Genomic DNA, 12,732 nt, shown 5'->3' on the forward strand with positions numbered 1-12,732 from the left:
GGTAGCTGGAGTTACAGGCGCCCAGCACCACGCCCAGTTAATTTTTATATTTTTAGTACAGATGGAGTTTCAACTTGTTGGCCAGGCTGCTCTCGAACTCCCGACCTCAGGTGATCCACCTGCCTCGGCCTCCCAAAGTGCTGGGATTACAGGCATGAGCCACCGCATCTGGCCGAGTCAGCCCAGAAATCTTGACTTTTTGTTCTGGCAAAATTACTCTCTTCCACGTCTGCCTTCCAAGTAGCTAAATCAGAGATCTGGCCTTGGGGCAGGCTTGAAGAACCCCTGTTTTTTGGTCCTCAAGAGCTCCTACCAGGGTCTGGGACAATTCCAAGACTTGTGTTCTTAAAGAGGAAAGAAACCTCACATACACGGCTCTCGCAGAGCTCAGGCAGAGCTCAGGCAAGGCTTGGGAGGTGGCCCTAAGGTTTGGGTGTGCCATCTATGATCACAGCTAAGAGATCTGAAGCCAGCTGTCTGGGTTCCAACCTCAATTCCAACAGCACTGGCTGTGTGATGTTAGACAACGTCCCCAGCCTCTCTGTGGTTCAGTTTCCTCACTGTAAAAGGGACGCAACAATAGAGCTTCTCTAAAAATTAAGTGAATTGGTGCATATAAGGTATTCAGAACAATGCTTGGCACATGGGGGAGTTCAATAGACACGTAATGAACAGAGTAACTTAGCAATTAGTAAATATACTCATCCAGGACAGGCGCGGTGGCTCACGCCTGTAATTCCAAAACTTTGGGAGGCTGAGGCGAGAGGATCACTTGAGCCCAGGAGTTTGAGACTAGCATGGGCAACACAGCAATATTCCATCTCTAAAAATGTGTTTCTGTAACATATATGTCTATATAGACTCATATATTCACAGTGTATTTATAATACACAAAATAGCGGAATACAGACTTAACTATTCACAATGGTTACTTCTAGAGAAGGGGAAATGCAAATTTCAGCTTTTTATGCTACACATATATTCTTGTATCATCTGAAATATTTAAGCAAATTGTATGTATAAATTTGCCCCAAAACACATAGCAGAACAATGTAGTTTTGACTCAAAAATCTTCAAATCATGATGGAATTGTCCTGTGAAAGTAAAGTTATAGAGATGAAAAGTCTCCCTCCAGCCTAAATGCTCTTTCATATGACCTATATTACACACACCAATGCAGACGCCCCAATCCTTTCCCCACGGTCATAAGAATTTTTCAGTGAACTGTATTCCCCTTTACAAACTAGATGATAGTTAGAGTTACCAGGCAAGAACGTGGATCCAGTTCTGCTTTTTCAAAGCCCAATGTTCCTCACATAATAGCAATGCATTCTTCAACCGGTCAACTGCCCCCAACACCTGAGCTCTCTGTTGTACACAACTCAGCGAGGCCTGGGAGAAAGCAGGTGCAAATTTCACTTACTCAGTAACAACACATCCCACCTGATTCCTCTGCTGGGCTAGTTCTCAAGTCATCTTTTTCTAAGCTTTCATTCGGCTCTACCACATGTACCTAGGCTGGGTAAAATACTTTACCAGGTTTTTTTTTTTTTGAGATGGAGTTTCACTCTCTAGCCCAGGCTGGAGTGCAGTGACACCATCTCGGCTCACTGTAACCTCCACCTCCCGGGTTCAAACGATTCTCCTGCTTCAGCCTCTCAAGTAGCTGGGACTACAGGCACACCCAGGACTACCACCACACCCAGCTAATTTTTGTATTTTTAGCAAAGATGGGGTTTCACCATATTGGCCAGGCTGGTCTCAAACTCCTGACCTCATGATCCGTCCGCCTTGGCCTCCCAAAGTGCTGGGAATACAGGCGTAAGTCACCGCACCTGGCCTACTTTACCAGTTTTATTCCTGAATTAAACCTGTTATTACTATCAATAACGTCAATCAGTGCCATTTCATTCACCGTATGACACACACACACAAAGCACTCCATACTCGCTCCACCTATCTGCTTTTCTGCAATGGCCACAGTGTTCCCCATCTTACATGAGAGGCACACACAAAGACAATGACTTCTCCAAGGTTTTGTAATTCACAATCAGTGGCAGAACCAACATGACCAACCACGTCTGGCCAAGGCCTGTGTTTCAGCCACACCATCTGGTTGCTGCCCCAAGGCTCAATGGGCAAGTAACAGATCACTCCGATTGCAGAGGCTTCAGAAATGCCTTCCACCATGGTACAATGGACGGTTCGCTCTCAGAAGGGGAGGCAGGGGTGGAATCAGCACACAGTTCTGCTAGGTTTCTCATGCAGGGCACAGACTATGTGTATTTTGTGCCTTGCTTTGCAGTTGAAATGTCTCCTGCCCCCTGTACAACAGCTTTCTTTGTCCTCTCCACATAAAAGTACAACTGAGGTCCTCAGGGGAAGGCAGTGATCACTGCCCTGTGCCACACCTGACTGATGTCCAAACAAGTGGACACACAGGCTCTTCTCTTATGGCCCAGGCTGCCCCCATCTGCTAAGCATCAACAACTACACATAGGATTTGCAGAACATGAATGACATGGAGGTGACTGCTTTATCTCTGTTGAAAACTTACTGCACTCTCTTAAAAAAGGGAATTCAGGAAAAACTGAACATTTGAGGCTGGCTGGCTGTAATCTTCAGCTGCTGAGAAAGCCTCAGCTGCTCGGTTCCACTGTGGAAATCCAACTCCTCCCTCAAAGTCCAACTCAAGTACACCTCCTCTGCGGTGACTGCCCCTTCCTCCCTTTCACAAGCATGTGTTCTCTCTGCAGTCCCAGAGCATTCTATCGCCACCTCTGGAGCCACACTGTCCCAGCCTACAGCCAGCTCAGCGCACAGCTGCCTCTCCCTTTGTGTACCTGCAGGCCCCACCTGGGCTGGAAGGCTGCCTCCTTCTCCTCCGCACAGAGGCGGCACTCAGGAACTACTGAATGAGGGAGGGAGTGGATGAGCAAGATCAGCCAAGGGCTACAGGGAGTGACCTGCAGCTCCCAGCAGGAACAGCCCCTGCCCTGCCAATCCGGAGGTGCTGGCTCTGTTCTCAGCAGGGCCGCTAAAAGCTCCCTTATAACAGCTCTAGGACACGACGGTCAACTTGGTGTCAGGCCCTAGAGACACCGAAACTCCTAACAAATAAAGAGGCCGCGTATGCAGCATGCTCGTTAAAAGCACAGGCTTCGGAGTCAGAGCTTGAATTCCGCTTATTATGTGACCTTGAGCAAGTTACTCAATGCATCAGTCTCATTTTGTCACCGGCAAAATGAGGACATTATCTGCCACACAGTGTTGCTGAAAAAGTAAGAGAGGTGACAGACGCAAAGTGCTTGGCACTTACTTACTCTTATTGGTTTATTACAAAGAAGAGAACACGGGAACAGCCAAATGCAAGAGAGGCACAGGGCACACCACGGGGCAGAGAGGTCGAGGCTCCCATGCCTGGAAGTGCCACCTCCCCAGCACCAAATGAGTTCACCAAACCAGAAGCTCCCCAAACCCAGTATTTAGAGGGTTTTATGGAGTTTTAATAACATCAACATGATTAAGTCACTGGCTACCCGTGACTAGCTCAATCTCCAGCCTGTCTCATCTCCCCTCCCAGAGGTAGGTGTGGGGCTGACATGTCCAACTCTATAATCATGACTCATCTTTCTGGCAACCAGCCCTGATCCTGAACCTGTCTAGGGGCCGAAGCCCCCTGTCATCTCATTATCATACAAAAGACACTCCTATCGCCCCAGAGATTCCCAAAGTCTTAGAAGCTCTTGTGTCAGGTATTGAAACCTAAGACCAAATATTATAACCAATGATGTTCCTATCACTCAGGAAATTACAAGGGTTTTAGAAGCTGTGGGCCAAAAACCAGGAAGAATACTAAATATATACACTATTATACTATGTATCCCACTATCACAATAATTTTTTTTGAGACAGAGTCTACCTCTGTTGCCCAGGTTGGAGTGCAGTGGTGCAATCTCAGCTTATGGTGCGATCTCAGCTCACTGCAACCTCCACCTCTCAGGTTCAAGCAATTCTTGTGCCTTATCCTCCTGAGTAGCTGGAACTACAGGTGTGCAACACTACAACTGACTAATTTTTGTATTTTTTAGTAGAGACGGGGTTTCACTGTGTTGGCCAGGCTGGCCTTCAACTCCTGGCCTCAAGTGATCTGCCCACCTCGGCCTCCCAAAAATCTGGGATAAGTCACGAGCCACCGTGCCTGGCCTCACTAGCACAATAATTATACTGAGAGGATGGGGGAGAAAAACGTGGGCAACAGGAGGAGCGGGGAAGGTAAGCAGCCTGAATCCTTGTCTTCCATAGTAGGACACCTCCCTGTCTTTCACACAATCTAGAAGAACGAGCTAAAACATAAACACAGTAACCTCCAAGGAGCAGGGATCAGAGTGGAGAAGGGTAAGGTGGGGGATTGCTGGGTTTTGTCCTAAGCCTTGTTAATTTCTGACTCTTAGAACTGTAGGCCTGTACAACTTTGCTAAAAATGAGTATTTACCTGTAATCCCAGCACTTTGGGAAGCCAACGTGGGCGGATCACGAGGTCAGGAGATCGAGACCATCCTGGCTAACACGGTGAAACCCCGTCTCTACTAAAAATACAAAATACTAGCCAGGCGTGCTGGCAGGCGCCTGTAGTCCCAGCTACTCAGGAGGTTGAGGCAGGAGAATGGTGTGAACCCAGGAGGCGGAGCTTGCAGTGAGCTGAGACTATGCCACTGCACTCCAGCCTGGGCGACAGAGCGAGACTCCATCTCAAAAAAAAAAAAAAAAGAGTATTTAGTTTTTAAACAAAATCTGATATTTGACCAACAACAATAGTATATTAAGTGATATGGTTTTTTGTTTTTGTTTGAGAGAGGGTCTTGCTCTGTTGCCTGGGCTGGAGTGCGGTGGTATAATTCTAACTTACTACAGCCTCAAATTATTGGGATCAGGTGATCAACCTCTCGAGCAGCTAGAACCACAGGTGTGCACCACCATGCCCAGCATTCTTTCTCTCTTTTTTTTTTTTTTTTGGTAGAGGTGGAGGTCTTGCTATGTTGCTGGTCTTAAATTGCTGACCTCAGTGGATCCTACTGCCTCAGCCTCCCTAAGTTCTGGGATTACAGGTGTGAGCCACCACACCAGGCCAAAGTGGTGTATAATAAAATTTTTTGGAATCCAACCACTTTGAAAAAGTATGGAGAGCTATAAATCATCTCCCCATAAACACACATGGATGCAGATACACAAAATTGTTGCACAGGATTTTGGGGACTTCATAAAGTCCTGAAAGCCAGGTTAAAAACCTTAGGACTATACATTCTGGTTTCTTTTTTTTTCTTTTTTTTTTTTTTTTGAGACAGTCTTGCTTTGTCATTCAGGCTGGAGTGCAGTGGCGTGATCTCCGCTCACTGCAAGGTCTGCCTCCCAGGTTCACGCCATTCTCCTGCCTCAGCCTCCCGAGTACCTGGGACTACAGGCGCCCGCCACCATGCCCGGCTAATTTTTTGTATTTTTAGTAGAGGCAGGGTTTCACCATAGCCAGGATGGTCTCAATCTCCTGACCTCGTGATCCACCCTCCTCGGTCTCCCAAAGTCTGGGATTACAGGCGTGAACCACCGCGCCCGGCCCTAGATTCTGGTTTATTAAAGGAAATGCATTTCAAGTCAGAGTTTGTCATTTATTGCACAGGAAAATAAAAACTTAGTTAAGAAAATCAAAAACACCCACATGATAAAATGAGGTCCTACTTGGTTTTAAACTACTTGGTGACCACCATCAGTTGTTTGCTTGACCACAGGATGCACCTAATTCCTAACTATGAATAAAGGTACAAACATTGTTTATTGGGCTTTTGGCTTCAGCCTTGAAACAATCAGATTCTCTCAAACTCAGGAATGTGAATCGCTGTTGGGTTGATGCAGCTGTTTCCATTCTAGAAATGGACCTGGAATCATGTACTTTTCGCCCATGAAGAGTCCTTTGTGCAAAACTTGAAAAGGGAAGGTCCCAAATTCCCCATATGGTATTTCTTCCAGTAGAGGAATTACTCTAATGACTTCTTAGCAAAACTTACATGATCAGGGCAGGCCATCAAAATACTCCAGAAAACAAAGTTTAGCTCCATTTCTGATGGACCTGTCTCCACTGCTATCAGTCTCACCAACAGCCTCACATCAAGTCAGAGGAACGGTTTTTTCATTTAAGAAGGATCTTCATGGCTGGGTGTGGTCGCTCACGCCTGTAATCCCAGCACTTTGGGAGGCCAAGTTGGGTGGATCACGAGGTCAGGATTTTGTGACCAGCCTGGCCAACATACTGAAACCCCGTCTGTACTAAAAATACAAAAATTAGCCAGGCTTGGTGGCACGTGCCTGTGGTCCCAGCTACTTAGGAGGCTGAGGCAGGAGAACTGCTTGAACCTGGGAGGTGGAAGTTGTGGTGAGCCAAGACTGCACCACTGCACTTCAGCCCGGGCAAGAGAATGAGACTCCGTCTCAAAAGAAAAAAAAAAAAAAAAAAAAAAGGGACCTTCATGTTCCTGCCAACTTGCAAAAAAATTAAATAAATAAATAAATAAATAATTGATATCTGTTAACCAGAGGTGACAAAAAGCACCTCCCAGGCTGCTGTAGTAAGTGGATCCGTAACTGTGGTGGGAGATTCCAACCCCCGAGACCTGTGACTATGTCGTGCAGCAAAAGGGCTTGGCCACAGGCCTTAGGAAGAGTATCCTGGGCTATCCAGGGAGGTCCAATCTAATCCCATGAGCCTCTAAGAGCATAGAACTGGCCAGGCGCGGTGGCTCACACCCGTAATCTCCACACTTTGGAAGGCTAAGGCAGGCAGATCACGAGATCAAGAGATGGAGACCATCCTGGCTAAAATGGTGAAACCCATCTCTACTAAAAATACAAAAATTAGTTGGGTGTCATCGCGGGCAACTGTAGTCCCAGCTACTCAGGAGGCTGAAGCAGGGGAATCACTTGAACCCAGGAGGTAGAGGTTGCAGTGAGCTGAGATCATGCTACTGCACTCCAGCCTGGGCAACAGTGCGAGATTCCATCTCAAAAAAATATTTTAAAATAGGGAATAGAACTTTCTCCGAGTGCAAGAAGAGAAATGCACAAAGGGGAACGGGAGAGCCTGACCAGGTCCCTGGCCTACCTAGTCCTGAGCTGATGGGACCACGTACAAAGACCAGATAGAGGCCTCAGGAGCTGAGGGCAGCTCCCAACAGATGGAGAGCAAGGGAACAGACACCTCAGTCCTGCAACCACAAGGAACTATATTTGGCCAAAAGCACTTGGAAACAATTCTCCAGTGAGGAATGCAGCCCAGCCCACATGGTGATTTTTGCCCAGTCACATCCACGTCAGTCTTCTGCCCCATAGAACTGTGAGATGATACAATTTCAATTGTTTTAAGCCACTAAATTTGTGGAAATGTGGTAAAGCAGCAACAGAAATGAATACAGTGATTCACGTGGAAACCCCTAGAAGAGTTCCTGGCACAGTGTTGACACCTGACAAGCGTTTCCTGATTTCCTTACATCGCAAGGCAGGGCTGGCCACACTCCATCCAAAACAATAAATGATAGACTTGTTCTGACAAAACAGATTCAGTGAATTATAAATGGCCCAGAACACCTACAAATTTTAGGTTTCAGGTAAGTGATTGCCTTTCTTTTCACTTAGAAGCCTCCCAATGCTCATCTTACTGATAAACTCTAAGTACCAGGCAGGAGACTAAACACCAGACAAACCCAGCCCCAGATGCCCCAAGGGAGCCCATCCCAGCACTCACTCTCCGCTGCACTGAAATGATGTCCAGGTCAGTTTATCCCACTAGACCAAGAACTCCAGCTCTCCACGTGTGAGTCACCAGTGCTGCCTCTGCATCTCTGCTTCTAGGATGGTGCTTCTGCACTTCACAGGAAATCTGTATCAATGTTTGTCAACACTATATATGACAGTGTCACTTAATATCTGCACAGAAAACATAAATTCTTTGAGGACCAGGGCTGGGTTTATTAGCCTTTGTAATCCCACTGCCACTGTCTGAGACATCAGAGGCACTCGGTAGAAGTTGGTGAAGAGAAAGAAAAGGCAGAGGAGAGACAGGAAAGCAGGACCAACACCGCAGACACAGATTCTGAGGTGGCCGGAGGAGAGGCAGGGCAGAGAAACTTCCTGGATGCTGGAATGGGGTTCACTGTGATATCTGCTGCTGGATTTCAAATGTCAAAGGTGACGCTTTGCTGACCTTGACCTCTGACTGCCCTTTAGCTTTCCCAACCTCAACACAGGGCACTTAGAAACTGCAATGTCAAGAAATTATGCTTCATTAAAGCATGGGAATGTTATTTACATGGACGTTCATTACTGAATTTTTTACATGGGAATGTAAATAATTGAAGAGATTGTTAAAGATTAAATCATGCACATTCAATAACTTTGTAAAATATTAATGATAACTGAAACACAAATTTTGATGTTCCCCAAAAATGCTAAAATATAAAAAAATACTGGCCAATTAAAGATAGAAAACAATCCTAATGCAGCTCCCCAACAGACACATTAAAACTTCTCTATACATTAAATATTTCGGATTTCAAAGGAAAACCCAGATTCATTCCATTCTTAATATGGCGTTAAAAAAAAAAATCTTAGGTAATACAATATTTCATTTAAAATTTACAAAATTCCATTACATTCATTATTTCATTTGATCCTCAAAACAATCTCCTGAGTTAGGCAGAACAGGTATTATTAACAACTAACTCCATTTTACAGGTAAGGGAACTGAAGTTCAGCAAGTACTTGGGCTTAACAAAAGCTTTAATAGGGCCACATATCAAAACCAAATCCTCTGCTCAAAAGAACTAGAATAAGTTATCTTTTACATATTATTCATACTTATATCCTGTCAATATCCAAAAATGTTTTGAGGTAGCCTGCAATAATAGACACCTATCCAATAAAAACATTAAAACGAAAAACAGGGGGAAAAAAAAACAGCAGGTGACATGGGAGACAGACGAAGGTAGATAGCAAAGACTGAGACTTATAATCTAAGAAAACTTCATCTCTGACCTTCCAGTTCCAGGGAGATAACGCTAAGGAAACAAGATGGTTTATAGACTCATAAACTGACAAAAGAGAGGTTGCATCAGTTCTTAACTCTGAAACACTCCTAGCAGCCACAGCAAATCTCTAGGACAACATACCAATGGCATCAAAGCAAGAGTATACTTCGGGATAGAGTGAATTAAGTTCCCTGTTTGGGACCCAGGCCAGGGCTAGAGAAAAGAACTCTGAAATGTAGAGCTCAAAAATACATCCTCTGTCGGCCAGGCGCAGTGGCTCACACCTGTAATCCCCAGCACTCTGGAAGGCCGAGGCGGGCAGATCACGAAGTCAGGAGATGGAGACCATCCTGCCTAGCACAGTGAAATCCTGTTTCTACTAAAAATACAAAAAATTAGCCGGGCATGGTGGCAGGCGCCTATAGTCCCAGCTGCTTGGGAGGCTGAGGTAGGAGAATGGAGTGAAGCCAGGAGGCGGAGCTTGCAGTGGGCCAAGATCCTGCCACTGCACTCCAGCATGGGCAACAGAGCAAAACTCCGTCACCAAAAAAAAAAAAAAAAAAAAAAAAAAAACATATATATATATATATATATACCCTCTGTCTTCTCCATACCCATGTGTCCCCTTCTGTGAGAGACTTCCTTACACCATTGCGGGGAAGAGAATTTTTCTCTGCTATATTTGCTTGAAAGAATTAAAGGTGTAGGGCAAAAATTCTTGGAAATTATGTAGTTTACGATCCTCAAAAGTGAGAAAAATGAAGCCCAGAAGAGAAGGCCTTCCAGGAAAATTCCAGAGCCAGAGGTAGACCCAGTACATTGTTTTTGTTTTTGTTTTGAGAGGAAGTCTCACTCTATGGCCCAGGCTGGAGTGCAGTGCAGCCATTTCACTCACTGCCACCTCCGCCTCCTGGGTTCAAGCTATTCTCCTGCCTCAGCCTCCTGAGGAGCTGCGATTACAGGCGCCCACCACCACACCCAACTAATTTTTGTATTTTTAGTAGAGACAGGGTTTCACCATGTTGGCCAGGTTGGTCTCCAACTCCTGACCTCAAGTGATCCGCCTGCCTAGACCTCCCAAAGTCCTCGGATTACAGGCGTGAGCCACCGTACCAGGCAGACCTGTTAAGTTTTAATCAAGTACTCTGAACTATGCAACAAACGCTAGGAAGTAATAGAAAAAAAATTAATCTAAAAACCCTCTGGAGAGTCAAGGAATTGCAGATTTAAAATAGCACGAATACTTGGATTCACGGTATTGAAAAAGGACCTCGCATTTACCCACGCGCGCGGGTCCACGCAGCCACCTATATAGGTGACAAAACACTCAGGAAGCCCTCATGCGGGGCCGGGAAAGAGCCCCCACGCAGAGTCACGGACTCCCTCGTCCGAAGGTCCGCGCAGTCCCCTCGGTGAGTCTAGGGAAGCAGTCTCGCTGCGAGGGAGGGCGAGGAGGGCGGCGGAGTCTCCCTCTCGCGGTGGCCCGGACCCCGCCCCACGAGTGGGCCCTCGCAGGGCCCCCTCTGCTGCACGCGGGGACCAGCCACGCTGCGGGGAACCGGGCAGAAGCCAGCGCCTGGGTCCATGCAGTCCCCTCCGCGGCAGACGCGGGGAGCCGGGGAGCAGTAGGGACCGGCCCTCACCCGCAGGGCGACCAGGACACCCCGCGGGCCCACGAGGTACCGCAGCAGGCGCTAAGCCCCCGGTGCCGCCCAAGGCCGAGACAAAGCCCTGGAGCAAGGACCCCGGATCCCAACCTCAGACCCTGCGGAGCCCAGCTCGGAGCCGCCAGGCGCGGGGCAGAGACCCCCGCCCGGTCCGGAGACCCCGTCGCCCGTCGCGCCCTCTCACCTCAGGCTGCCGCCTCGCAGCGCTCGCTCCTCGCCGCGGCGCCTGGGCCGACTGGAGCGCAGCTGAGCAGCCGACAGAGCCGCGGCAGCCTCAACAATGGAGCCCCGGGGCGGGGCCGCCGCCGCCGCTTCAGCCCGTGTTCCCCGCTCAGGATCCGGCTCGGATCAACGAGCTGCAGCTGGCGCGGGGTTGCGGCCGGGAAACACACCGCGCAGGTGCACACGGCCCAGCCCGCCGCCCGCAGCCCCGCCCCCAGCGGAGCCGGGCGCCCAGGGCCCGCCCCCCGGGCAATGGGGAGCGAGCTGCGCGGAGAGGGCGGGGCCTGGGGGAACAAAGGCAGGTTGGGCGGGGCGGCGCTGGGACTGGGCGTGCGGTGTCCCGCGGGAGGACCGGACCCAAGAGCTGGCCGGATCCTGGCCTCCTAGAAGACCCAGCTCAACGTCCACCTGCAGTCTGCCCTACAGGACGCGCTCATCTCAAGCCCAGAACTCAGGCTTTTAGGGCAGAGAGCGAGAGACAGGCTTGCTTTACAAAAAAGGAAACTGAGGTTCAAGGAATAGGATTGCCTGCTGCCCGAAGTCACGTAGTCCCATTCACTCGTTCACCTTGTCATTCAGCAAACATTTGGAAGCACGTATGGTGGGCGTTAGGAGTGAAGTAGGGCCAGGCGCGGTGGCTCGCTCCTGTAATCCCAGCAGTTTGTGGGACGGAGGCAGGTGGATCACTTGAGGCCAGGAGTTCGAAACCAGCCTGGCCAACAAGATGAAACCCCATCTCTGCTAAAAATAAAAAAACTTAGCCGATCGTGGTGACGCGTCCCTATGGTCCCAGTTACTGGGAAGACTGAGGCAGGAGAATCGTTTGAGCCCGGGAGGTGGAGGTTGCAGTGAGCTGAGATGGTGCCACTGCATGCGCTCCAGCCTGGGCGACAGAATGAGACTCTGTCTCCAAAAAAAAAAAAAAAAAAAAATTAATAGAGGGGAAGTAAAAACGAACTTAGGCCTTCCCTGAAGGAGCTCGGCCAAGGAGTACCTGAAATGTCTCTGCATCTCTTTAAGGTCTGATAAAGGAACCAGGAGCAAGCGCTAATCACTTCCCTTTCCTACCTCAGAACTTTCATGTGTTTGCTGTTCCCAGCCTGAAATGCCAAGTACCAATGGTATTTATTTATTTATTTATTTATAGAAATGAGGTCTCCCTATGTTGCCCAGGCTGGTCTCAAACTCCTGGCCTCAAGCTATCCTCTCGTCTCAGCCTCCCAAAGTATTGGGATTGCAGGCATGAACCACTGTCCCAGCCCTGATCGTCTTTAAAACGTCTTTCCTCATCTTATTTGAGTTTCCTGCTCCATGTGACCCCACACCCTTGGTTTCCCTGTACTTCCATAGCTGCTCCTCGGTGGGTCCTGGGGACCCACCCCCTTCTCTGCCCAACTTGTATATGTCTGGACTCAGGCCAAATGCCCTTCCATTTGCAGTGGGCACTGCCACAAGAAATCTCATGCCTTTCCAGGCTTCACAAACCATCCACATGCTCTGCTGCCTGCCAGAGACATCCATCCCAGTCAGATGCCCAGCCCTGACCTTTCCCAAAGGCCCAGCTGGACACAGGGAAACATCTCAAATTTTCCGCGGGCCAAACAGAGTGCTTTATTAGTGCCCTAACCTGCTCATCCACATTCTTGTGATTCTCAGTGAACAGCCCCTCCATCCACCCAGCTGCTCAGGTGAAAATCTCAAATCCTCCTCCAGTCCTTCCTCCTGGAACCTCTCATGCAGCCCTCTGCCTTCCTAGGACACTGAGCACGCCT

General features: G+C 48.4%; 1 protein-coding gene and 1 pseudogene across 4 annotated transcripts in view; one reads left to right on the top strand and one right to left on the bottom strand.

The window, feature by feature from the left end:
• LOC135971352 (SH3 domain and tetratricopeptide repeat-containing protein 1-like) overlaps nucleotides 1–11,071 on the bottom strand; it is a 52,232-nt gene extending 41,161 nt beyond the window's left edge. For 2 of the 4 annotated variants that reach the window (XM_073993929.1, XM_073993926.1), the window contains exon 1: nucleotides 10,923–11,071. The gene's annotated coding sequence lies outside the window, so the exon portion shown is untranslated. Of the gene's footprint in view, nucleotides 1–7,789; nucleotides 7,907–10,352 lie in introns of all 4 variants that reach the window. The other 2 variants (XM_073993927.1, XM_073993928.1) reach the window with 2 other exon arrangements.
• Nucleotides 10,292–11,730, top strand: LOC135971351 (uncharacterized; annotated as a pseudogene).
• The last annotated feature ends 1,002 nt before the right edge of the window (nucleotides 11,731–12,732 follow it).

This window comes from Macaca fascicularis, chromosome 6 (genome assembly GCF_037993035.2).
Source record: "Macaca fascicularis isolate 582-1 chromosome 6, T2T-MFA8v1.1".
In the NCBI taxonomy this organism is placed as follows: Eukaryota; Metazoa; Chordata; class Mammalia; order Primates; family Cercopithecidae; genus Macaca; species Macaca fascicularis.